General features: G+C 42.4%; 1 pseudogene; it reads right to left on the bottom strand.

Moving 5' to 3' along the window:
- Positions 1–7,799: 7,799 nt before the first annotated feature.
- Positions 7,800–10,983, bottom strand: LOC112619370 (annotated as a pseudogene).
- Between the last annotated feature and the right edge of the window lie 12,739 nt (positions 10,984–23,722).

Raw genomic sequence — 23,722 nt, 5'->3', positions numbered from 1 at the left:
CCTGAATATTTAATATAATAGTTACATCCATACACTAAAACAAAAACAAAAACAAAAACAAAAACTATTTTTCTTTGTTACAAATAAGTTGATTTTAGGCCAGGTGCAATGGCTCACGCCTGTAATCCCAGCACTTTGGGAGGCTGAGCAGGACGGATCACGAGGTCAGGAGTTCGAGACGAGTCTGGCCAATATGGTGAAACCCCATCTCTACTAAAAATACAAAAAGTAGCCAGGCGTGGGGGCAGGCACCTGTAATCCCAGCTACTCGGGAGACTGAGGCAGGAGAATCGCTTGAACCCGGGAGGCAGGGGTTGCAGTAAGCCAAGATTGTGCCACTGCACTCCACCTGGCGAGACTGTCTCAAAAAAAAAAAAAAAAAAAAAAGCAAACAAAAACCGAGATAAGTTGATTTGACAATTTGACAGTGTTCCTCAATTTCAAAAGCTTGAAAACCACCAGAACTTGATGATGTCAAAAGCCGCCTTCCAATGCTGGCATCAATACCAGTAATTACTGAGTGGAAGAAAAGGTGGCCGAATGTTATTCCCCCTGCTCTTCACCACTGTGTTCATATCCATTTAGATCTCATGGAATGAAATTAAAAGAACTGAAATTGTTTCCTTCATCACAAAGAGATGGCACATCTTTGATCCTGGTCACCCTTATCTGCCCATCCCCCCACCCCTAGACAATGGTAAATCTTACGTGGACTGGGGGAGAGTAGAAGAGAAAATAATAAAGAAAATGGGTGGAGGGGATAACAAAAATGAAGTTAAGGAATAGAAAAGGAAAAAGGAAGCATGGAAAAGGTTACTGTGGGCACAGAGCGGCCTTCCTTATCGGAAGGAGGGAAGGGGAAATAGAGCCTGCTGAGGAAGGATCCACCACCGCTTCAAGTACTGGCTGTGGCAGTGCCACTTCCCACTTGAATGAGGCTGCACACAATTACAGGCGCATCGTCCGGCTTTTTTTTTTTTTTTTTTTTTTTTTTTTTGAGACGGAGTTTTGCTCTGTCGCCCAGGCTGAAGTGCAGTGGTGCAATCTCGGCTCACTGCAACTTCTACCTCCTGAGTTCAAGCAATTTTCTGCCTCAGCCTCCCAAGTAGCTGGGATTACAGGCACCTGCTACCACGCCTGGCTAATTTGTGTGTTTTTAGTAGGGACAGGGTTTCACCATCTTGGCCAGGCTGGTCTTGAACTCCTGACCTAGTGATCCACCCAGCTCAGCCTCTCAAAGTGGTAGGATTACAGGTGTGAGCCACCGCACCTGGCCATCTTCCCGCTTTGTACTCATGCCTTGGTACTCACCTACCACCCCTTCCAGTGTCTTTCCCCTCTCAAGGGGACTCTGACTTCCTCCTTGAAGTCTCACCCATGCCCCCTCCCCAACACCTGTCTCTCAGTCAGCTGGACAATGGGTTACCTATAGCCACAGGCTATGACTTGGTGCATATTATCACAGTACCTACTCTATTTGCTGCCAAATCATTTAAAACAGTGTATATTGGTCAGGTGCCATGGCTCACGCCTGTAATCTCAGCACTTTGGGAGGCCAAGGCAAAAGGATCACCTGAGGTTAGGAGTTCGAGACCAGCCTGCCCAACATGGTGAAACTGTGTCTCCACCAAAAATATAAAAATTAGCCAGGCATGTTGGTAGGTGCCTGTAATCCCAGCTACTTGGGAGGCTGAGGCAGGAGAACCGCTTGAGCCCATGAGGTGGAGGTTGCAGTGAGCCGAGACCACACCACTATACTCCAGCCTGGGTGACAGAGTGACACTCCGTCTCAAAACAACAACAACAACAGCAACAAACAAAACAGTGTATATTAAAGCAAACGGATATATTATGGTGTAGAATGTTGGAATCCAGCTGGAGACTGGGAAATGTTGAGTATTTGGCTGCTACGGACTTAGTTTACTCCGGGTTATTAATTCACCCTGCTCTGCTATTAGAGGTATTTTTTGCCCTGGAAATAATTGAGGAAATTTGACGCATCTTCTGAGGAGCATTTATATTGGGCACTAGATTAGCAAAAGTATTAGCAAAAAACCAAAGACATGGCACTTTATTTATTATTTATTAATTAATTAATTTATTTTTTCTGAGATAGCGTCTTGCTCTGTTGGCTAGGCTGGAGTGCTATGGCGTGATCTCAGTTCACTGAAGTCTTTGCCTCCCAGGTTCGAGCAATTCTCCCACCTCAACCGAGGTAGCTGGGATTACAGGCACACCACCATGCCTGGCTAATTTTTGTGTTTTTAGTAGGGACGGGGTTTCACCATGTTGGCCAGGCTGGTCTTGAACTCCTGACCTCAGGTGATCCACTCTCCTCGGCCTACCAAAGCACTGGGATTACAGGTGTGAGCCACCACACCTGGCCGATATGACATTTTAATGACAGAAATGAAGGCGGTTTGATGGGAGGTGGAAGAGCTCTTTAGGTGGTAGGTGAGGTGACTCTGCCAACTGACAGAGCCAGCTCTGTTTGGCAGTGTCTATGTGGGCCAGGTCCTAAAAATAGGAAGCACTCAATGAGTGTTTTTTAGACCAGCTTTTCCCAAAGTCTATTTCATAGAATACTAGTCTCATTACATGCCTCAAACAAGAAGGGTTCTATGGTCAGATAAGTCTGGGAGACACTAACTTCCTCTTGGAGATTCACCAAGTGCAAAGGTGTTAAAGGCTCTGAGAAATCGTACAAAAAAACAAACAAATTTGTTTGACTCCGTGTTGCCCAAGTATAGTGAGTATATCCCTTTAAAAAAACATGTAACTCTTATTTTTGTAACTCTTTATAATACCCCAGAATCAGTATTCTAGGGAATACGCCAAGGGAGCCACCATCCTAGATAGTATCGTAGACCAGAAGTTACCATTCCTCACCCAAGGCCCCTTGTTGTTTTCCCCTACCACCCATTTTTTTTTTGAGATGAAGTCTTGCTCTATCACCCAGACTGGAATGCAGTGGTGTGATCTCGGCTCACTGCGACCTCCACCTCCTGGGTTCAAGCAATTCTCCTGCCTCAGCCTCCCCAATAGCTGGGATTACAGGTGCACACCACCACGCCTGGCTAATTTTTGTATTTTTAATAGGGATGGGGTTTCACCATGTTGTCCAGGATAGTCTCGAATTCCTGACCTCGTGATCTGCCCACCTCGGCCTCCCAAAGTGCTAGGATTACAGGCATGAGCCGCTGTACCCAACCTGTTCGCCCCTTTTATCTCATGTTTTGAACACCTTTTCCTAGCAAATAGAAACATATTTATCTCATTCACAGTGATATGTAAACATAGCAATGTATAGGCAATATTCACTGCCACAGGTTCCTTAGTTTCAGCTGTTCACCCCTGTGCTCCCCTGCAGGTCTATTCTACTATGGGTATTGTTTGGATATTACCACCTGATAACAGTCTGATCCACAAGTTTCACCAGAGCAATGCCAGAGGTATCGTCAACAGCCAATTAGAACTTGGGCAACATGAGCTAGTCGCTGGCAGACTGAATTGATCTAATTTTAGCACAAAGCAAAGAAATATGATGTTATGGTTAACTTGTATAAACAGATATATCGTGCAAGTACAATTGTCGTTAGAGTTTTTTTTTTTTTTTTTTTTTTTGAGACGGAGTCTTGTTTTGTCGCCCAGGCTGGAGTGCAGTGGCTTGATCTCGGCTTACTGCAACCTCTGCTTCCCCGGTTCAAGCAATTCTCTGCCTCAGCCTCCGGAGCTGCTGGCATTACAGGTGCCTGCCACCACGCGCAGCTAATTTTTTGTATTTTTAGTAGAGATGGGGTTTCACCATGTTGGCCAGGTTGGTCTTGAACTACTGACCTTGTGATCCACCCATCTCGGCCTTCCAAAGTGTTGGGATTACAGGCGTGAGCCACTGCACCCGGCTAGAGATTTCAAAATGCTAAAAATAGCCCTAGAATGCCTTGCCCACTTCACAGATCCCTAAGAGTCCAGGCATTAGGGGTGCAAAAGTGCCACAGCTGGCCATTCTACAAATGGTATTATTGTGCCTATGTAACATGCATTGTTTCTGTAGTCAAGGTTCTATTAATCTAAAGGAGACTGGGTAACTCTCAAGATTTCAAAAAAAGTGATATTACAAAAAGTATGAAAAAATAAGAAAATTATAAAGCTTGGCAAACCCTTTGGTCTTTAAGCAGAAATTTTTATTTTCAGTCAGTTGAATGTAAGGGCTTCAGAAGAGTCATTGGTGAATCATGTTGTACAGCTGACAAAGCATTCCTGTGTTCATTATCTCACTTTCTTCTCCCAGTGATCAGGTGATGTCTCATTAGCACACAATCTGAGCACTGAAGAGCACCACATTCTATATAATTTTTAGGAACTTTTTGTTGTAGATGTTAGAAACCCAACATAAACTACCTCATGCAAGAAGGGCAATTGATTAGAAGGATTCTAGTATTTTCTTTTTTTTTTTTGCTTTTTGAGACGGAGTTTCGCTCTTGTTGCCCAGGCTGGAGTGCAGTGGCGCAATCTGGGCTCACCGCAACCTCTGCCTCCTGGATTCAAGTGATTCTCCTGCCTCAGCCTCCCTAGTAGCTGGGATTATAGATGCCTGCTGCTACGCCAGACTAATTTTGTATTTTTAGTAGAGATGGAGTTTCTCCATGTTGGTCAGGCTGGCCTGGAACTACTGACCTCAGGTGATCTGCCCGCCTTGGCTTCCCAAAGTGCTGGGATTATAGGCGTGAGCCACGGTGCTCAACTGATTCCAGTATTTTCTTTTGATCTGTTTTTTGTTTTTAAAATAGAATTCTAGGAATAATTGAATAATGAAGACACAGGAAGAGCAGAGATGCAGCTGGGTTCTGAATGCTGAAAGCCAGACACTAGAAGGTTGTCAGGATTCTTCTCATCTCATGTTCCCCTCTGAATGTTGGCTTCACTCTCTCATTTCAGAGTGGCTTTCTTCTCTCAGCTTGCCAGGAGCATGTGAGTTCATATCTATTAATAAATGTGGAGCCAGTGAAGAGAGATTAGTTCAACTTGCCCGTCATCCCTAGGCTATGAGCCACAAAGAAGGACTGTGGCCCAGCTTAAGTCCAGTGCTAACCTGTGGATGAATGAACAATGACCGGGGAACAGGGCCCTAACGTATGTGTAGAATGACTCCTATGGTAAAAATGTACCTGAGTGGGAGTTGTGAGAGTGGGGGTGGGGAAGAAATATATTCTTAGAAAAGACGTGTTAGGCAGGTAATTCCCAGTATGCACTCCATATTTATGCATTATGGATGGACATATTGTGCACATATTATGGAGGCCTGTTAGCAGATCCCCAAGTCCATGCTAGCTGAATTTATGCTCAACTATATGAGGAGAATAATTCCTTCGTTTTTTCTTTTTTTGAGATGGGCTCTCACTCTGTCACCCAGGCTGGAGTACAATGGCTCAATCTTGGTTCACTGCAACCTCCACCTCCGGGGTTCAAGTGATTTTCCTGCCTCAGCCTCCCAAGTAGCTGGGATTACAGGCATGAGCCACAACGCCCGGCTAATTTTTTGTGTTTAGTAGAGACGGGGTTTCACCATGTTGGCCAGGCTGGTCTCGAACTCCTGACCTCAGGTGATCCACTCACCTCAGCCTCCCAAAGTACTGGGATTACAGGCGTGAGCCACTGCTCATGGCTACATATTAATGGAAACTTCACAGGTCAGTACCTCCAAATCTTCCCCATCTCACATCAAGAATGGCACAGGTTTGCTCTTCAGCTCTTGTTTTAAGGGTAAGACTGGTTAGAAAAGATTTATAAGGAAATAACTCATGACCTGGAAGAAGAGAAGACGCTATTGTGCCTGGACTATTTCCTCATAAGACAATTGACAATGAGATAAGGATGAGGGCTTGGGCTGGACTTTAAACTCCCACAACCTAGCTGACCTAGCCGATTACCTTCCCAGGAAGGTGTATCTGCAGATGTCTCAGCTCCTCCTCCAGGAGGGAGGGAGAGTAAAAAAAGGTGTGGGAAAGAAAAGCAACAACTCTAGGAATTAAAAGGAGGATTAGTTATTGGAATTGTTTGGTTCCCAGGTAGGTGTTGGGTGTAGCCAGGCCTCCACACCACCACATTAACACGTTGATAGGCAACTATAGATATCACTCCTTTAGGAATTTGGTGACTTGTGCTGTTTGAATTTTCTCTAATCATGTCCTTTTACTTTTTTTTTTTTTTTTCCTGAGACAGAGTTTTGCTCTTGTTGCCCAGGCTGGAGTGCGGTGGCACGATCTCAGCTCACTGCAGCCTCTGCCTCCTGGGTTCAAGTGATTCCCCTGCCTCAGCCTCCTGAGTAGCTGGGATTACGGGGATGCACCACCACGCTTGGCTAATTTTGTATTTTTAGTAGAGATGGGGTTTCTCTATGTTGGTCAGGCTGGTCTCAAACTCCAGACCTCAGGTGATCTGCCCGCCTCCGCCTCCCAAAGTGCTGGGATTATAGGTGTGAGCCACCATACGCGGCCAGAACATTTTTAAGTTTACAGCAAAATTGAGAGAAAGGTACAGAGATTTTCCATATACTCCCTTCCCCTACACATGCATAGCCTCTTCCATTATCAACATCCCCTACCATAGTGAAACAGTAGTTCCCGTCGACGGACCTACACTGACACACCGTTATTACCCAAAGTTGATAGTTGCGTATGAGGGTGTTGTACATTCTATGGGATTGGACAAATGCATGACATGCCTTGAATTATTCAACACTATTGAATTTTACAGATTATTTTCACTGCTCTAAAAATTCTCTGTGCTCTGCCTGTTTATCCTCCCCCTAATCCCCAACTCCTGACAACCACTAATCTTTTTATTGTCTCTGTAGTTTTGCCTTTCCCAGAATGTCGTATCGTTGGAATCATACAATATGTAGCCTTTGCAGATTGGCGTTTTTCATTTAGTAATATGCATTTAAGTTTCCTCCATGTCTTTTCATGCTTGATAGCTCATTTCTGGTTAGAGCTAAATAATGTTCCATTGTTTAGATGTACCAGAGTTTATTTATCTATTCACCTACTGAAATACATCTTGGCAGGGCTTAGTGGCTCACACCTGTAATCCCAACAATTTGGGAGGCCAAGGCAGGCGGATCACCTTAGGTCAGGAGTTTGAGACCAGTCTGGCCAAGACAGTGATGCTACTTGGGAGGCTGAGGCAGGAGAATCGCTTGAACCCGGGAGGCAGAGGTTGCGGTGAGCCAAGTTCTTATGTGGACATAAGTTTTCAGTTCATTTGGGTCACTACCAAAGAGCATGACGGCTGAAGTGTATGGTAAGAATATGTCTAGTTTTGTTGGAAACTGCAAACTGCCTTCCGAAGTGGCTGTACCGATTTGCATTTCCACCAGCAGTGAAGGAGAGTCCTCTTGCTCCACATTCTTGCCAGTATTTGGTGTTTTCAGCCTTCCAGGTTTTGGTCATTGTAATAGGTGCATATCTCATCGTTGTTTTAATTTGTATTTCCCTGATGACATGTGATGTGGAGCATCTTTCATAGGCTTATCTTCTTGTAGATCTTTTTCTTTTATAAATGTATATTTTAAAAATTGTCATTTTATGGCTCCCCACTGCAGCTGCCTCTCCCCCTTCCCTTCGCTGACCACTTTTGCAGGCTTCAAGGGGACCAGGGAACAAAACTGGAGGCTGGCAGCCCCAGTCCGCTACCAGCCAGGGAGAACAAGCCACAGTTACAAATTATCACAACTATTGGTGCCGGTACTTGGGGGATCTGCAAAGTGAGGAGGCCCCAGCTCCTCATTGTAGAGGGGTCTATTTGGCAGTGACCTTGTTCTGGACATGGTGATATTCCTTTAGCCTGAGGGAATTGATGTTGATGAACCCGGTGGCATCGATTGGCTCCTAATTGCCCTGCACATTCATACTCACCGGCTCCTCATTGTAGAAAGACAGAGGGGACTCCCACAGAGGATATACACCTGGCCCTTGAGGACAGACACCTGCACTTTCCCTTCTCCTCACTCCTGGGACTTGGTGATGCAGTGGCGGACACATTCACACTCAGGGCTGTGCCAGAAACCGGTGTACACCAGCTCAGCCAATTTCAAGTCCAGGCCTTGTTTGATTTTGCACACTTCCTGGTGACCGCCTCAATGTCTAAATGAGCATGGTAAAGGATGGTGCCTGCTGGGGTCTTGTAGATACCTCGGGACCTCATTCCAATGAAGCGGTTCTCCATGATGTTAATACGGCCAACATGGTGCTTGCCCACGACTTCGTTCGGGTACACAAAGAGCTCCAAGGAGGTCTGGTGGATGGTGCCATCCTTGACATTAGTCACCTTCACCAGGACCCCTTTTGTGAACTCAATCTCGAGAATGTCAGGGTTTTTGGGAGCGCTTTAGATGGGTCCTGGGTCTTCATGCAGCAACCTGGAGGCGCTTGGTTCTTGGGGCTCTCCAGGATTCCAGCCTCATAGCTGATGTGCACGAGGTTCTCATGCATGCTCCACGGGTTCCTGGGAGTGACTGGGATGGGAATCCCGTGTGGCTTTGCATATTCCATCAGATTGTTGTGGCCCTTGAACTGATTGTAGAACTCGGACATCCTCCAGGGAGCAATGACCTTCATCTGGGGGGCCAGTGAGTAGCAGGTGAGCTGAATAGGACTTGATCATTGCCCTTACCCGTGGTGCCATGGGACACACACTTGGCCCCCTCCTGCTGGGTGATTTCTACTTGTTTGCGGGTGATGCAGGGCCTGGGGAGAGAGCTGCCCAGGAGGTAGTGGTCCTCATACAGCATACTGGACTGGATGGCCAGCCAGATGAACTCCTCCACAAACTCTCTGCTGACATCCTCAATGAACACCTTTTTGGCCCGAAGCTTCAGTGCCTGGCTTCCTCGAAGTCTTCCTTCTGGCTGGTGTTGCCCAGGTAGGTACTGATGTCATTGCCTTGTTCCTTCAGCCACAACAAGATGCAGGAGGTGTCCAGCCTGCCACTGTAGGCCAGAACCACGAAGCCTTTGCTGGACACAGCATCTGAGATTGGAGGTGTGAGTTCCCAGCATCTGGAATCTGTCTTCACAGCTCAGTGAACCACTTTGGCCCTGGCAGTGGTGGCAGGTGATAGAGCCTAAATCTTCTTTAGTGATGCATCTGCTAAAGTCCTTGGTTCATTTTATTTTGTGTTTTGAAATTTTTGTGGGTACATAGTAGGTGTATATATTTACGAGGTACATGAGATATTTTGATACAGGTATATAATTCATAATAATCATATCAGTTAAATGGGGTATCATCACATCAAGCATTTATCCTTTCTTTGTTTTACAAACAATCCAATTATTATTTTTTATTTTTAAACTTTTATTTATTTATTATTTATTTATTTTTTGAGATGGAGTTTCACTCTTGTTGCCCAGGCTGGAGTGCAATGACATGATCTCAGCTCACTGTAACCTCCACCTCCCAGATTCAAGCGATTCTCCTGCCTCAGCCTCCCGAGTAGCTGGGATTACTACCCAACTACCACGCCTGGCTAATTTTGTGTTTTTAGTAGAGATGGGGTTTCTCCAAGTTGGTCAGGCTGGTCTCAAACTCCTGACCTCAGGTGATCTGCCTCCCTCGGCCTCCCAAAGTTCTGGGATTACAGGCGTGTGCCACTGCACCCGGACTATTTATTTATTTTTTGAGACCAAGTCTCACTTTGTCGCCCAGGCTGGAGTGCAGTGGTGAGATCTGGCTCACTGCAACCTCTGCCTCCTAGATTAAATTTATTCTCCTGCCTCAGTCTCCCAAATAGCTGGAAATACAGGTGTGTGCCACCACACTCAGCTGATTTTTGTATTTTTAGTTGAGATGGGGTTTCACCATGTTGGCCTGGCTGGTCTTGAAATCCTGACTTCAGGTGATCCACCTGCCTCGGATTCCCAAAGTGCTGGGATTACAAGCGTGAACCACCACACCTGGCCTACAAACAATCAACTTATACCCTTAAGTTACTTTATAATTTCTATTTAGAAAACTTTTTTTTTTTATAGTGATGGGGTCTTGCTATGCTGCCCAGGCTGGTCTTGAACTCCTGGGCTCAAGTGAACCGCCCCTCTAGGCCTCCCAAAGTGCTGGGATTACAGACATGAGCCACTGTGCCTGGCCTGACAGTTCACTTTTTTTTTCAGAGTGCCTGATAGAGTGCTATAAAGTGCATTTGTACCTTGCTTTTCTATTCTCTCAAAATTATAGAAGATAAAGATCCAGGCTGGGCACAGTGACTCATGCCTGTAATCCCATCACTTTGGGAGGCTAAGGAGGGTGGATAACTTAAGGGCAAGAGTTCAAGACGAGCCTGGCCAAGATGGCAAAACCCCATCTCTACTAAAAACACAAAAAATTAGCCGGGCGTGGTGGTGTGTGCCTGTAATCCCAGCTTCTCAGGAGGCTGAGGCAGATAACTGCTTGAACCCAGGAGGCGAGGTTGCAGTGAGCCAAGATTGAGCCACTGCACTCCAGCCTGGGGGACAGAGTGACACTCCGTCTCAAAAAAAAAAAAGAAAGAAAAAATGCAAAATTGAATGTGAAAAAATCATCCCAGCAATTATGAACCCGATATACATTTGGCCCATCAGCTCCTGACGCCGAAGACGGGGTGGTGGCAAGTGTGCTGTCTAGCCTAACTCAGGATTAGAATCAGAGCCTGAGATTCTGAGAGAATGCTCTTACTTGCGAGGACTGGTAAGCTCTGTGCTGATGACTCAAAGGACGGGCTCTGTGAGTGTAAGAGATTGGACTTGGACCTGTAGCCAGGACGCAGTATTTTCTTATCTTTAACTTCCACAAAGCTCGTGTTTACTCTTCTCTCACAAAAGCCAAGCCTAAAGTGCACTGCTGAACGAGTTGTTCCTCTTTGGACAGCTGTGTGTGCCCTATAAATGTCCTCTTCAGATGGAGAAGGAGTTGCTGTGTGCGTAGCGCTGTGAGCTGGACTGGAAAGCATTTCTGCGGCCCAGTGATACATGCAGAACTACACCCTCGAGAGCCACGGTTCAGTGAAGGGCTAGGAAGGGTTTTCATGCTGGTCATTCATTCACCTGGAAAGGCTCAGCACTATCTCATGAACCTAGTTTCTGGGAAGTCAGGCAACCTGATTGCACTTACAGCTTGGTAAATGATATACTCTAAGGGCTCATAAAAATTAATCCAGCTGCATGCTACAAAGCTGATACCATGAAATCATGAGCAGAGACCTCCTTTCTATTTGAGTCCAGAAAGAGCCAGGCTCTGTGTTGGTCTACATAGTGCCGAGGAGGAAAGCGACTCTACTACCACTTTTCATTGTTGAAACTGTTCATTCTCACCTCCCCTGGAAAGGGCCCTCACACTCCTGCCACAGACACGAAAAAGTTAATAGATGTCGTGGAAGTGGGAAAAGTTGCCTTTGGAGAGGTTTCCAGAATGTTTTCCAACTTGGTCGTCTTTTCAAGTCCCTTCTTTCGATTTAATGAAATGATTATTTTGAAAATAATAATAGCTACCATTTACCAAGGACCTAATATGTACCAATTTATTTACATATGTTGTCTGTTTAATTCTTACCATCACGTACCATGTTCCGTGGTCATATGCCCTGGGAATCACAAAGAAGAACTTGCCAAGGTCACACAGCCAGGAAATGAGAGTCAATATTCAAGCCTAGATTTCAAAGGGTCCGTATTTAAACCGAGGTTTCTATTCAGACCTAGAAATGAGAGTCAGTATTCAAACCTGCTATCATGGCCCACACTTATATGAATTCTGCCTCATTAAGATAATGTTTGGGTCATTTTTTTTTTTTTTTTTTTTTGAGACGGAGTCTCGCTCTGCCGCCCAGACTGGAGTGCAGTGGCCGGATCTCGGCTCACTGCAAGCTCCGCCTCCCGGGTTCACGCCATTCTCCTGCCTCAGCCTCCCGAGTAGTTGGGACTACAGGCGCCTGCCACCTTGCCCGGCTAGTTTTTTGTATTTTTCAGTAGAGATGGGGTTTCCCCGTGTTAGCCAGGATGGTCTCGATTTCCTGACCTCGTGATCCACCCGTCTCGGCCTCCCAAAGTGCTGGGATTACAGGCTTGAGCCACCGCGCCCGGCCGGTCATTTTTATTTATTTACTCTGGAGGTAAAATGGACTGCAGTCATGTATGTTTCAAGTGGGAGAAAGTAAAAGCCTTAATTTTTTTCCTTTTTTTTTTTTTTTTTTTTCTGTTGAGATGGAGTCTCGCTCTTGTCACCCAGGCCGGAGTGCAGTGGCATGATCTCAGATCACTGCAACCTCTGCCTCCTGGGTTCAAGTGATTCTCCTTGAGACATGAGTGATGGCTCATGTCTGTAATCTCAGCACTTTGGGAGGCTGAGGCGGGTGGGTCACGAGGTCAGCAGATCGAGACCATCCTGGCTAACACGGTGAAACCCCTCTACTAAAAATACAAAAAACAATTAGCTAGGCGTGGTGGCAGGCGCCTGTAGTCCCAGCTACTCGGGAGGCTGAGGCAGGAGAATGGCGTGAACCCAGGAGGCAGAGCTCGCAGTGAGCCGAGATCGCGCCACTGCACTGCAGCCTGGGCAAAAGAGCGAGAGTCCGTCTCAAAAAAAAAAAAAAAAAAAAAATTAATTCAAACTGGCCGGGCACAGTGGCTCACGCCTGTAATCCTAGAACTTTGGGAGGCTGAGGCAGGTGGATTGCCTGAGTTCAGGAGTTAGAGACCAGCCTGGGCAACAATGGTGAAACCCTGTCTCTACTAAAACACAAAAAATTAGCCGGGTGTGGTGGTGTGCACCTGTAGTCCCAGCTGCTCGGGAGGCTGAGGCAGTAGAATCGCTTGAACCCAGGAGACAGAGGTTGCAGCAGTGAGCCAAGATCACGCCACTGCACTCCAGCCTGGGTGACAGAGCGAGATTCTGTCTCAAAAAAAAAAAAAAAAAGAAAGAAAAAAAATTCAAACTATTTAGGAAAGTAAACATGAAAAGTAAAAGTGAATCACCTAAAATACTACCACCTAGACACTGCCACAGTTAACACCGAAGGGACTTGCCTCTTTCTATGCATACAGTCAAATAGTGATATTGTATAAAAATGTCATCATGGTGTAAGTACTGTTTCTCAGTAAAAACTGTTGAATTCAATAGAAGAAAAATAAAATGAAATATAATTGGAGGAATTCTTGAACTTCAAAAAAAATGTTTCTCCTCCCCAAGAAATATTTGCTAAAATATCCCTCTAAAGTTATAAAAGAGGTTGTGAAGAACATTTAAAAGTATTTTCTGGCTGGGCACGGTGGCTCATGCCTGTAATCTCAACACTTTGGGAGGCCGAGGCAGGCAAATCACCTGAAGTCAAGAGTTCAAGGCCAGCCTGGCCAACATGGTGAAACCCCATCTCTACTAAAAATACAAAAATTAATCGGGTATGATGGCGCATGCCTGTAATCCCAGCCACTCAGGAGGCTGAGGCAGGAGAATTGCTTGAACCCAGGAGGCAGAGGTTGCAGTGAGCCAAGATAGTGCCACTGTACCCCAGCCTGGGTGACAGAGTGAGACTCTGTCTCAAAAAATAAAATAAATTAAATAATTTAAAAAATAAAAGTATTTTCTCCTCAATTTTAGGTAGTATAAAGTGTGAACATTATCACTCTTCCATCTTCTCTTTGCCCATCTTCATTGGCTGTTATATTATTATTTTCAAGTTATCCAGATTTACAATGCTTACTTTCTGTAATCATAGTTTTCATTGTTTTAGTATAACTTCTTGGTTTAAACGAAGTGTTATTCCCCACCAATCTTTATACCAAAGCTTCTCTGATTTTTACTCTGATTCACCTGTTATTTGTTTAGATTTCATTGTCAGATATTTTTTCAAGAAGGGCACTTTTGTGATATTCCCAGTTCTTTTATGTTTAAAACTATCTGTTATTGTCTTTATACTAGAAAGATGCCATGACTGAATCTGAGTCACAGTTTTTTTCTTTTCTTATTTTTTATTATTATTATTTTTTTGAGACGGGGTCTGGCTTTGTTGCCCAGGCTGGAGTGCAGTAGCGCGATCTCGGCTCACTGCAGCCTCTGCCTCCCAGGTTCAAGCAATTATCCCACCTCTGCCTCCCGAGTAGCTGGGATTACAGGCGCACCACCACATCCGGCTAATTTTTGTACTTTTAGTAGAGAGGGGGTTTCACCATGTGGCCAGACTGTTCCCGAACTTCTGACCTTAGGTGATCCACCCTCCCTGGCCTTCCAAAGTGCTGCGATTACAGGCGTGAGCCACAGTACCTGGCCACAGTTTCTTTTCATTAGAATTTGTGGATGTGTCTCTAGTCTCTGCCATTGTATGTTACTAGGGATACCTGTGAAGCCAGTCCGATTTTTTTTTTTTTCACCTTTGTACATATGTGCTAGTCAGGGTTCTCCAGAGAAACAGAACCAATAGGATGTGCTCTGTGTGTGATTTATTATAAGGAATTGGCTTATGCAACTGTGAAAGCTGAGAAATCTTGAGACCTGGAGACAGCAAGCTGGAGTCTCAGGAGAGCCAGTCTGAGTCTGAATCTGAAGTCCTGAGAATCAAGAGAACTGAAAGTTCTAATAGTTCAGTCTAAATGTTAGCAGGCTTGACACGCAGGAAGAACCACTGTTTCAGACTAAGTCACAAGGCTAGAAAAGCTCTTATAACCAGGCAGAAAGAATTCTCTCTTCTTCAGCCTTTTTGTTCTAGTATGTCTTCATTTGATTATTGACATTGGAGAGTGCAATCTGCTTTACTCAGTCTATAAATTGCACTGTGAATCTCACCCAGAAACATTTTGACAGACACACCCAGAATAATGTTTGAGCGGATGTTTGGGCACCCCGTGGCCCAGTCAAGTTGACACATAAAATTAACCATTACAGTGGGCGATGTGCTTTCCTGGACATCTAAAGAATTCTTTCTTTGTACTTGATGTTCAGTAGTTACTAACTAAGGTAGTTTCTATATTGAGCCTTCTATATACAATTTTCTTGGAACTAATTTGCATATCCAGATATTTTTTCTTCACTTGGGGTGAGAGTGTGGAGATTTTTCTGCTGTTATATCTTTCACCACAGCTTCTGGTTCATTTGTAGTTTCTCTAGCACAGAGATGCCAATGATTATTAGTTGGAATTTTGATCCTTTACTTTTCCTTCATTTATGAGCATTATTTTTATTCTACTTGAATTCATATTTTATGCTTTATAATTTTATCTTCAGTGGTATCTATTCTTCCTTGCCATCTTCTAGCTTATTGATTAGTCCTATGATGATATAGTTTCAGTCACATCTTCCTTTTAATCTCATTCTGTGGTTTTATCTTCTTCTCTTTGAGCTCACACTTTAGAATTAGTAATCTCATTAATGCATATTATAGCATGAAACAAATGTTAATAATTTCCTTCTGATCTTTAAGTTGATTTTTCTTTTCTGTGCTTCCCTCCTTCCTTTCTCTCTCTCTCCCTCCTTCTTTCTCTCTCTCTTCTTTCCTTCTTTCTTTTCCTATAGTGTATTTTCAGAGCTTCCATCACATTTATTTTCATTTTTTTCCTGCTTGGTCAGTTCTGTTCAGACTTGACGCTGTTATGATGTGGAAGACTTTTTGACTTGATTCCCACTGTATTCAATGTGGTTTTCTCTTGGGCAAGAGTTTGAATCTCAGTACTTTTTCTTCTGTTTATTTTAAGAAGATAATACAACTTTGGGGGAGCTGAACTTTGGGTTAACAGCTGAGTTAAACCAGCTCTCTCTTGTTTCTCTTAGATTGTTGTCTTCCTTTCCCTAATCATTACTTTTTGAAATATAGCATTAGGTTATACCCTTTTTCTTGTTGGGTTGTCTTTGATGAATCCATGCCTAAGAGTTCTTAAATCTATGTTTTGCTCACATTTTATTTCCTTTCATATTTTCAGAAGTCTTAACCCAGAAATAGGAATTGTGTAAGAGGAAACTGAATAATTTGACTTGCATTTAACTTAAAACAACTTTAAAAAAATTCAGGAAGCACCATCTCAAGGAAACTGTATTATACAGGGAAAGAGAACTGGACTGAGCATCAGATAACCTTAAATTCTAGCCCCGGCTCTAGTATACATAGCTGAAACTATTGAAGGGATATATATATACATATAAGTGAATTCTCAGTTGTAAAATGAGTTTATTGTATCTACCATGACTACTTCATAGAGCTATTGTAAGGGTCAAATGAAATAATTAAACGAAAGGACTTTGTAAATAGCAAAGTAATATTCAATATAAGGTATTGTCATTATTTTATTATGGTTGTTATTATTGAATCTTTATTTGTAGAAGATCATCATAAAGATGGTTAGATGAAAAGTTCTTTTTTTTTTTTTTTTTTTTGACACAGAGTCCTGCTCTGTCACCAGGCTGGAGTGCAGTGGCATAATCTCGACTCACTGCAACTTCCGCCTCCCAGATTCAAATGATTCTTCTGCCTCAGCCTCCCGAGTAGCTGGGACTACAGGTGCCCGCCACTGCACCTGGCTAATTTTTGTATTTTTAGTAGACACAGAGTTTCACCATGTTGGCCAGACTGGTCTCGAACTCCTGACCTCGTGATCCACCCGCCTTGGCCTCCCAAAGTGCTGGGATTACAGGCGTGAGCCACTGCGCCCGGCAGAGAAATTCTTGGGAAGGGGGTTTAACAAGGTGAGGGGTATAACTTTCTGATTAAGCTACAAGTTTGCCCAAGCATTTACATTTTCCCTGTCCCTAGTCTAATAGAGAGAGGGATTGTGCCTAGTTTGAAAAATGTTTTTAGCTTATTCTATATTCATCTCTCATCTCCATTGGGAATTAATAGGTTTCGACATTTATGCACCTAAAGACAGATGACTAAGTTTCTCATATAACTGTATGTTGTTGTAAATATTGGCTAAGTGCCCAAGTAATTCTTGCATTACAAAAGAGTTAATACTATTAATCATACTTTAATATTTTTATGATTCATTTTGGATTTCAAAATATTTGCACTTTTGTTTTTAATTTTGATTATGATTATTTTCAAAACATAGGCATGAAAAATATTTTCTCTACTGACCTGAAAGAGAAGAAATATGAAAGCTTTGGCTACAAGACTCGGTAGTGAAATTTGTTTACAATACTACTTAAAACTGACGCATTCAAACAAAATGATTTATTTGCTTATGAGTTTTATTTTGAAAACGAAAACTAAATTTTTATTTATTCAATCTATAGCATTACTGAATTTTGTAATCCTTCCATTTTAAATACGCATATTTTAAAAAAGCAATTGACACCTGGGTCTAGGTGACATAGCCTCGTACATGCTAAGAATTAAAATAAGGCTGGGCGCGGTCGCTCACATCTGTAATCCCAGCATTTTGGGAGGCCAAGGCAGGTGGATCACAAGGTCAGGAGTTCAAGACCAGCCTTGCCAACATGGTGAAACCTCGTGTCTACTAAAAATTCAAAAATTAGCTGGGCGTGGTGGCACGCACCTGTAATCCCAGCTACTCAGGAGGCTGAGGCAGGAAAATTGCTTAAACCTGGGAGATGGAGGTTGCAGTGAGCTGAGATCATGCCACTGCACTCCAGCCTGAGGGACAGAGCAAGACTCCATCTCGAAAAAAAGAAAAGTAAAAAAAAAAGTGAAATAAGCTCATTGACATCATTGATTTAGCATTCCAGTTCATGCTTTCAAAATATTCTTGGTCTGGGTAGAAGCAGTGCTTAATTGAAGAGTTTTAAAAAGAAACCATTTATATCGTGTCTATAATTTTAATTTTAGTTTATAAATTGATTATTCTGCTTTTACATTCATTTAGCCTACTGTAATAAAAATTTTATAAAATTATTCTTGCTGTGTAACTTTGAAACTCGATTGCAGCTGCAGAAATGGAGTGGTGAGACACCAAGTTGGGGAGCAAACATTTGTAAATATCAGCTTGAGATGGAGTGCTGGCACAGAACCTAAGATTATATTTACATGTAGAAAATAGCAGTTTCAGTGTACACAGGTTTGGCTCTGCTGCCATCCTAAGTCATACCTGTGTTAACGAAATGGTCTTCTCAACTCAGCATTAGGCGAGACTAAAGTTTTTACCATAGAAACATTATTCCTATTGCTCTAGTTCAGCAAACTATCCACTGAGATTTATAGCCAAGTTCTAAAGTATATTTTGGCTGTGTTTGTTTTTAGGACTCATGTTATTCTGAAATAAATTTATCATATTAGTTGGAAGTGTGTCTCTTCTACATCTATTTTCTTTACTACTTATCAGCATAATCATTTCAAATCTGAGGTAGAGATTGAAAATTGAGCATTTGATTTCAATATACTATATGAAAGGCCATTACACAGAATTTATTGCACCATTAGTACAAACAAAGAAAAAAAGGGTGAAAGAGGCCTCTTGAGAAGAATTAGATATTTCCATTTGGCAGTATGTGCAGGGTGTGGTGTTTTTATTCACTAAAACTAATACATTATTTTTATTTCAAATTCAGCCTATTTCCCGGGTTGTTTTCATGTATCACGAATACAAAAATGGCCAATATATATTAAGGAATACCAATGCTAACGTATCTTAGTGGAAATATCAGATCAAATACCCAATATTTCCTTTAATCTTGGGTAAAAACATTGATTTGTGGTTAGATTTGTCAAGATAGACACAGTGTGCTTTTCTGACTTTTTAACTTCACTCTTATTCTGATTTAACAACTGATATTTTACATATGCTTATGACATTTTTCTATTCTCAATAGCATGGTGAAGTTAATTCTGAATGAAGACACCTAGGGTTTCGTCACAGATCGATATCTTGTGCGTGACACTTAATCTTTATGTCCTCAGTTCCCATCTGAGAAAGGAGAAATTCTGGAGTGGGAGTGGGTCACACAAAGGTTCTCCAAGAAGAACTCTTAGCTCAGGAACCACTCAGGGAAGCCTGGCCAGGTGAAAATCTAGGTTCTTCCACTCCCATTTTAGCCAAAGCAGTTTTACTTTTTTTATTTTTATTTTTTTATTTTTTGGGACGGAGTTTTGCTCTGTCACCCAGGCTGGAGTGCAATGGATGTGAACTTGGCTCACTGCAGCCTCTGCCTCACAGGTTCAAGTGATTCTCCTGCCTCAGCCTCCTGAGCTGGAATTTATAGGCATCCACCACACGCCCAGCTAATTTTTTGTATTTTTAGTAGAGACAGGGTTTCACCATGTTGGCCAGGTTGGTCTTGAACTCCTGGCCTCAGGTCATCTTCCTGCCTTGGCCTCCCATAGTACTGGGATTACAGGTATGAGCCACCGCACCCGGCCAGAAGTTTTACTTTTATTTGTTTATTATATTCAACTTAATAATAAGATTCTGTATATAGAAAAAGTTTGATTGAGAAAAAAAATAAAACCTTAAAACCCACTGTTATGGTGATGTATTACTGTGTGACACATTTCTCCAAAACTTAATGGCTAAAAAGCAACCTTAGTGGGTCATAGTTCTTTGGGCTGATTTGTCTTAGCTGGGTGGGTGTCCCCTGAGGTCTCTCCTAGAGTCGTAATCAGACATTGACTGGGGCTGGAGTCATCTCAAGGCTCGACTGGCTTGAACATCCAAGATTACTTAATCACTTACAAGTTTGACACCTGGGCAATTCAGGCTACTGGAGTCATGGAGATCAGTTAGAAGCCTTTTTCCCCCACCCCAAAATCCACTTTACTGAGATATAATTGACATACAACAAATTGCACATATTTAGGATACACATCTTGATAAGGTTTGCATATGTATGTACCCAAGTAACAATCATCACCAATATCAAGAAAATGAATGTATCTATCACCCCCACAAAGGTTTCCTTATGTTATTTTGTAATGCCTCTTCCTTCTCCCACCCCAGGTAACAACTGATCTGCCCTTTGTCACTATAGATTAGATTGTATTTTCTACAATATTATATAGTAACTACTCTTTCTTTTTGATTTGGCTCATTTCAGTCAGCATAATTATTTTAAGATTCACCTATGTTGTTTCATGTGTCATTCCTTCTTATTGCTGAGTAGTATTTTGTTATATAGATGCACTTCACTTTGTTTACCCATTCATGTATTGATGGACATTTGGATTGATTCCAGTTTTTGGCTATTACAAATAAAGTTGTTATAAGAATCCATATGCTGGGCGGGGTGTGGTGGCTCATGCCTGTAGTCCCAGCACTTTGCAAGGCCAAGGTGGGTGGATCACAAGGTCAGGAGATTGAGACCATCCTGGCTAACACAGTGAAACCCCATCTCTACTAAAAATACAAAAATTGGCCAGGCATGGTGGCTCATGCCTGTAATCCCAGCCCTTTGGGAGGTCGAGGTGGGTGGATCACAAGGTCAGGAGTGCGAGACTAGCCTGGCCAATATGGTGAAGCCCTGTCTCTACTAAAAAAAAATACAAAAAAATTAGCCAGGTGTGGTGGTACTTGCCTGTAATCCCAGCTATGTGGAAAGCTGAGGCAGGAGAATTGCTTGAATCCAGGAGGTGGAGGTTGCAGTGAGCTGAAATCGCACCACTGAACTCCAGCCTGGGTGACAGAGCAGACTCCATCTCAAAAAAAACAAAAACAAAAACAAAAAAACAAACAAAATTATCCGGACGTGGTGGCGGGCACCTGTAGTCTCAGCTACTTGGGAGGCTGAGGCAGTGAAAATGGCAGGAACCCGGGAGGCTGAGCTTGCAGTGAGCTGTGATTGCACCACTGCACTCCATCCTGGGCGACAGAGTGAGACCATCTCAAAAAATAAAAAATAAAAAAAAGAATCCATATGTAAGACATGTGTTTTTATTTTTTATTTGTATGAACATGTGTTTTTATTTTTTTATTTTTCGATATACCTAGGAATGGAAAGGCTAAGTAATGGCATGTATATGTGGAACATTTTATGAATCTGTTGAATTATTTTTAAAGGTGTTTGTACAATTTTACATTCTAACCAGCACACACACTGGATTTTGTCAAATGATCTTTCTACATTTATTGAGGTGATCTTTTTGCTTATTTGTTGGTTAGTATGCTGAATTACATTGATTGATTGTCAAGTGTTAAACCAGCCTTGCATTCCTGAGATAAACTCCACTTGGTCATGAGGTATTATCTTTCTCATATATTTTTGGTTTCAATTGGTTAAATTTATTTTAAAAATTGTGCTCATGAAGGAGTTTTGTCTGTAATTTTCTTTTCTTGTAATATCACTTTCTAATATTGATAATGGAGTAATTCTGGCCTCATAGAAGAAGTTGAGAAGCATTTCCTCCTTTTCAATTTTTGTAGAGACTTTGTGTTGAATTATTATTTCTTTCTTAAGTGTTTAGTAAACTTCATTAATGAAGCCATCTGGGACTGGAGGTTTCTTTTTTTGGAAGGTCTTTAACTACAAATTTAATTTGTTTATTAGATAATGGGATATTCACATTATTTATTTCCTCTTAAGTAAGCTGTGATAGTTGGTGTCTTTCAAGGCATTTGTCCAGTTCATTTAAATTGTCAAATTTATTAGCATAAAATTGTTCAAATATTCATTTTTATCTCATTCCTGATATTGTAATTTCTTTCTTCTCTATTTCCTGATCAGTGTTTCTAGATGTTTATCAATTTTATTGATTTTTTTTTAAGGAACCAACTTTGGTTTCACTATTTTATCTCCTCTTTCCTTTTTTAAAAACCTCATTTATATCTATATCTATATCTATATATCTATATCTATATCTATATATTTTTGAGACAGAATCTTGGTCTGTTGCCCAGGCTGGAGTGCAGAGGCACTATCTCGGTTCACTGCAACCTCTGCCTCCTGGGTTTAAGCGATTCTCTTGCCTCAGCCTCCTGAGTAGCTGGGACTACAGGTGCATGCCACCACACCCAGATAATTTTTCGTGTTTTTAGTACAGGTGAGGTTTCACCATGTTAGCCAGGATCGTCTGGATCTCCTGACCTCGTGATCCACTTGCCTTGGCCTCCCAAAGTGCTGGGATTACAGGCATGAGCCACCACGCCTGGCCTTATCTACTAAATCTATCATCTATGTGAATATTGGGTCAATTTTGATTCACTGATTTTTCTATTTATCATGGGTCATCCTTTCCTGCTTCTTTTCTTTCCTTAGAACTTTTGGTTGGATGCCAGACATGATTTTTACCTTGCCGATTTTTTTTTAAGCCTATAGAACCTGTATTCCCAGGTGGTCTTCAATCCAATTGTTGGATAATTTTATATTCCTATAAATATTTAGCTTTGTTCCAAGTTATGCCTAAATTGCTCAGAAATTTAGACTATTTTGGATATGGCTTTAAAACTTGCTGAGCAGGACCAAAGCAATGTTTAACCTAGGGCTAGCTTTTCCCCATTACTGTGGCAAACTCTTTCTTGCCATAGTATTTTGACTGCTGTTGTATGAATTACAAAGTTTACTAATCTGGTTACTGGGCACAGGTGAGGTTTTTAGCTCTATATAGGATTATGGAATTGTACTCATTAATATTTTGAGTTGTTTATTTATTTTTAACCTGACCTCAGGTAATTTTCTCACTTGCATGTGGTGGTCAGTACTCAGCTGAGCATCAAGGGTTACCCTCTGAACATGTCCAGAGCTCCAGCTCTTTTCTTTCTGGCAATTTGCCCTAGTGAATTCTGGTTGCTTTGACTTGCTCACACTCACCATTTTGTCTCCTCAACTCAGGGAGACTGTCGGACTCCACTCAGCTTTTCCCTCCCTGTGCCAAGCTGGGAAGCTTTCCCTAGGTACAAAGCTGGGGCAACCACAGAGCCCACCTTATTCGTTTTCCATCTCTCAGGGATCATTGTCCTTTGTTGCCTGATAACCAAGGTTTTGTGAACATTCTTTCATATGTTTGTTCAGTTTTTTAGTTGTTTCATGAGGAACAATAAATTCAGTTACTGTTATTTCATCTGGGCCAGAAACAGAGCTCTGTTCAGCATCTTTCAAAATATTTTTCTTTAGAGGAGAAAATGACCTGAATAGGATAAAGCCATTGGTAACATAATAGAGTATATAAACTTCAGGGATGTTTCATAGGCTCTGTGGGACTTTGTGCCTAACTAAGCGTGGGCAGTGAGACGAAATTTCCTACCCTCACGACCACAGGGCTACGTCAATGGCAATGCTATTTTCTAGGTTAGGAGTCCATGGGGAAGAGGTGACTTGGGTGGATGAGTTCCAAGTTTGTACATGGCCTGTGGATAATTTAGATGGAAATGATCAGGAAGCAGGTAGAAATATGGATCTGGAGTTTAGGAGAGAGGGGATGGCTATCACTATAGATTCTGGAAAAAACTTCCAGGATAGTGCTTAATTGAGGAAAATCTTTTTTTTTTTTTTTTTTTTACGGAGTTTCTCTCTTTTGCCCAGGCTGGAGTGAAATAGGGCAATCTTGGCTCATTGCAACTTCCACCCCACCGTGTTCAAGTGATTCTCCTGCCTCAGCCTCCTGGATAGCTGGGATTATAGGAGTCTGCCACCATGCCTGGCTAATTTTTTTTTTTTTTTTTTTAATTTTTTTTTTTGATGGAGTCTCATTCTGTTTCCCAGGCTGGAGTGCTGCGGTGCGATCTCAGCTCACTGCAACCCCCGACTCCTGGGTTCAAGTGATTCTCTTGCCTCAGCCTTCCGAGTTGCTGGGACTACAGGTGCCCGCCACCACACCTGGCTTATTTTTG

This window comes from Theropithecus gelada, chromosome 2, assembly GCF_003255815.1.
Source record: "Theropithecus gelada isolate Dixy chromosome 2, Tgel_1.0, whole genome shotgun sequence".
NCBI lineage: Eukaryota > Metazoa > Chordata > Mammalia > Primates > Cercopithecidae > Theropithecus > Theropithecus gelada.
This window is presented reverse-complemented; position numbering and strand designations above follow the sequence as displayed.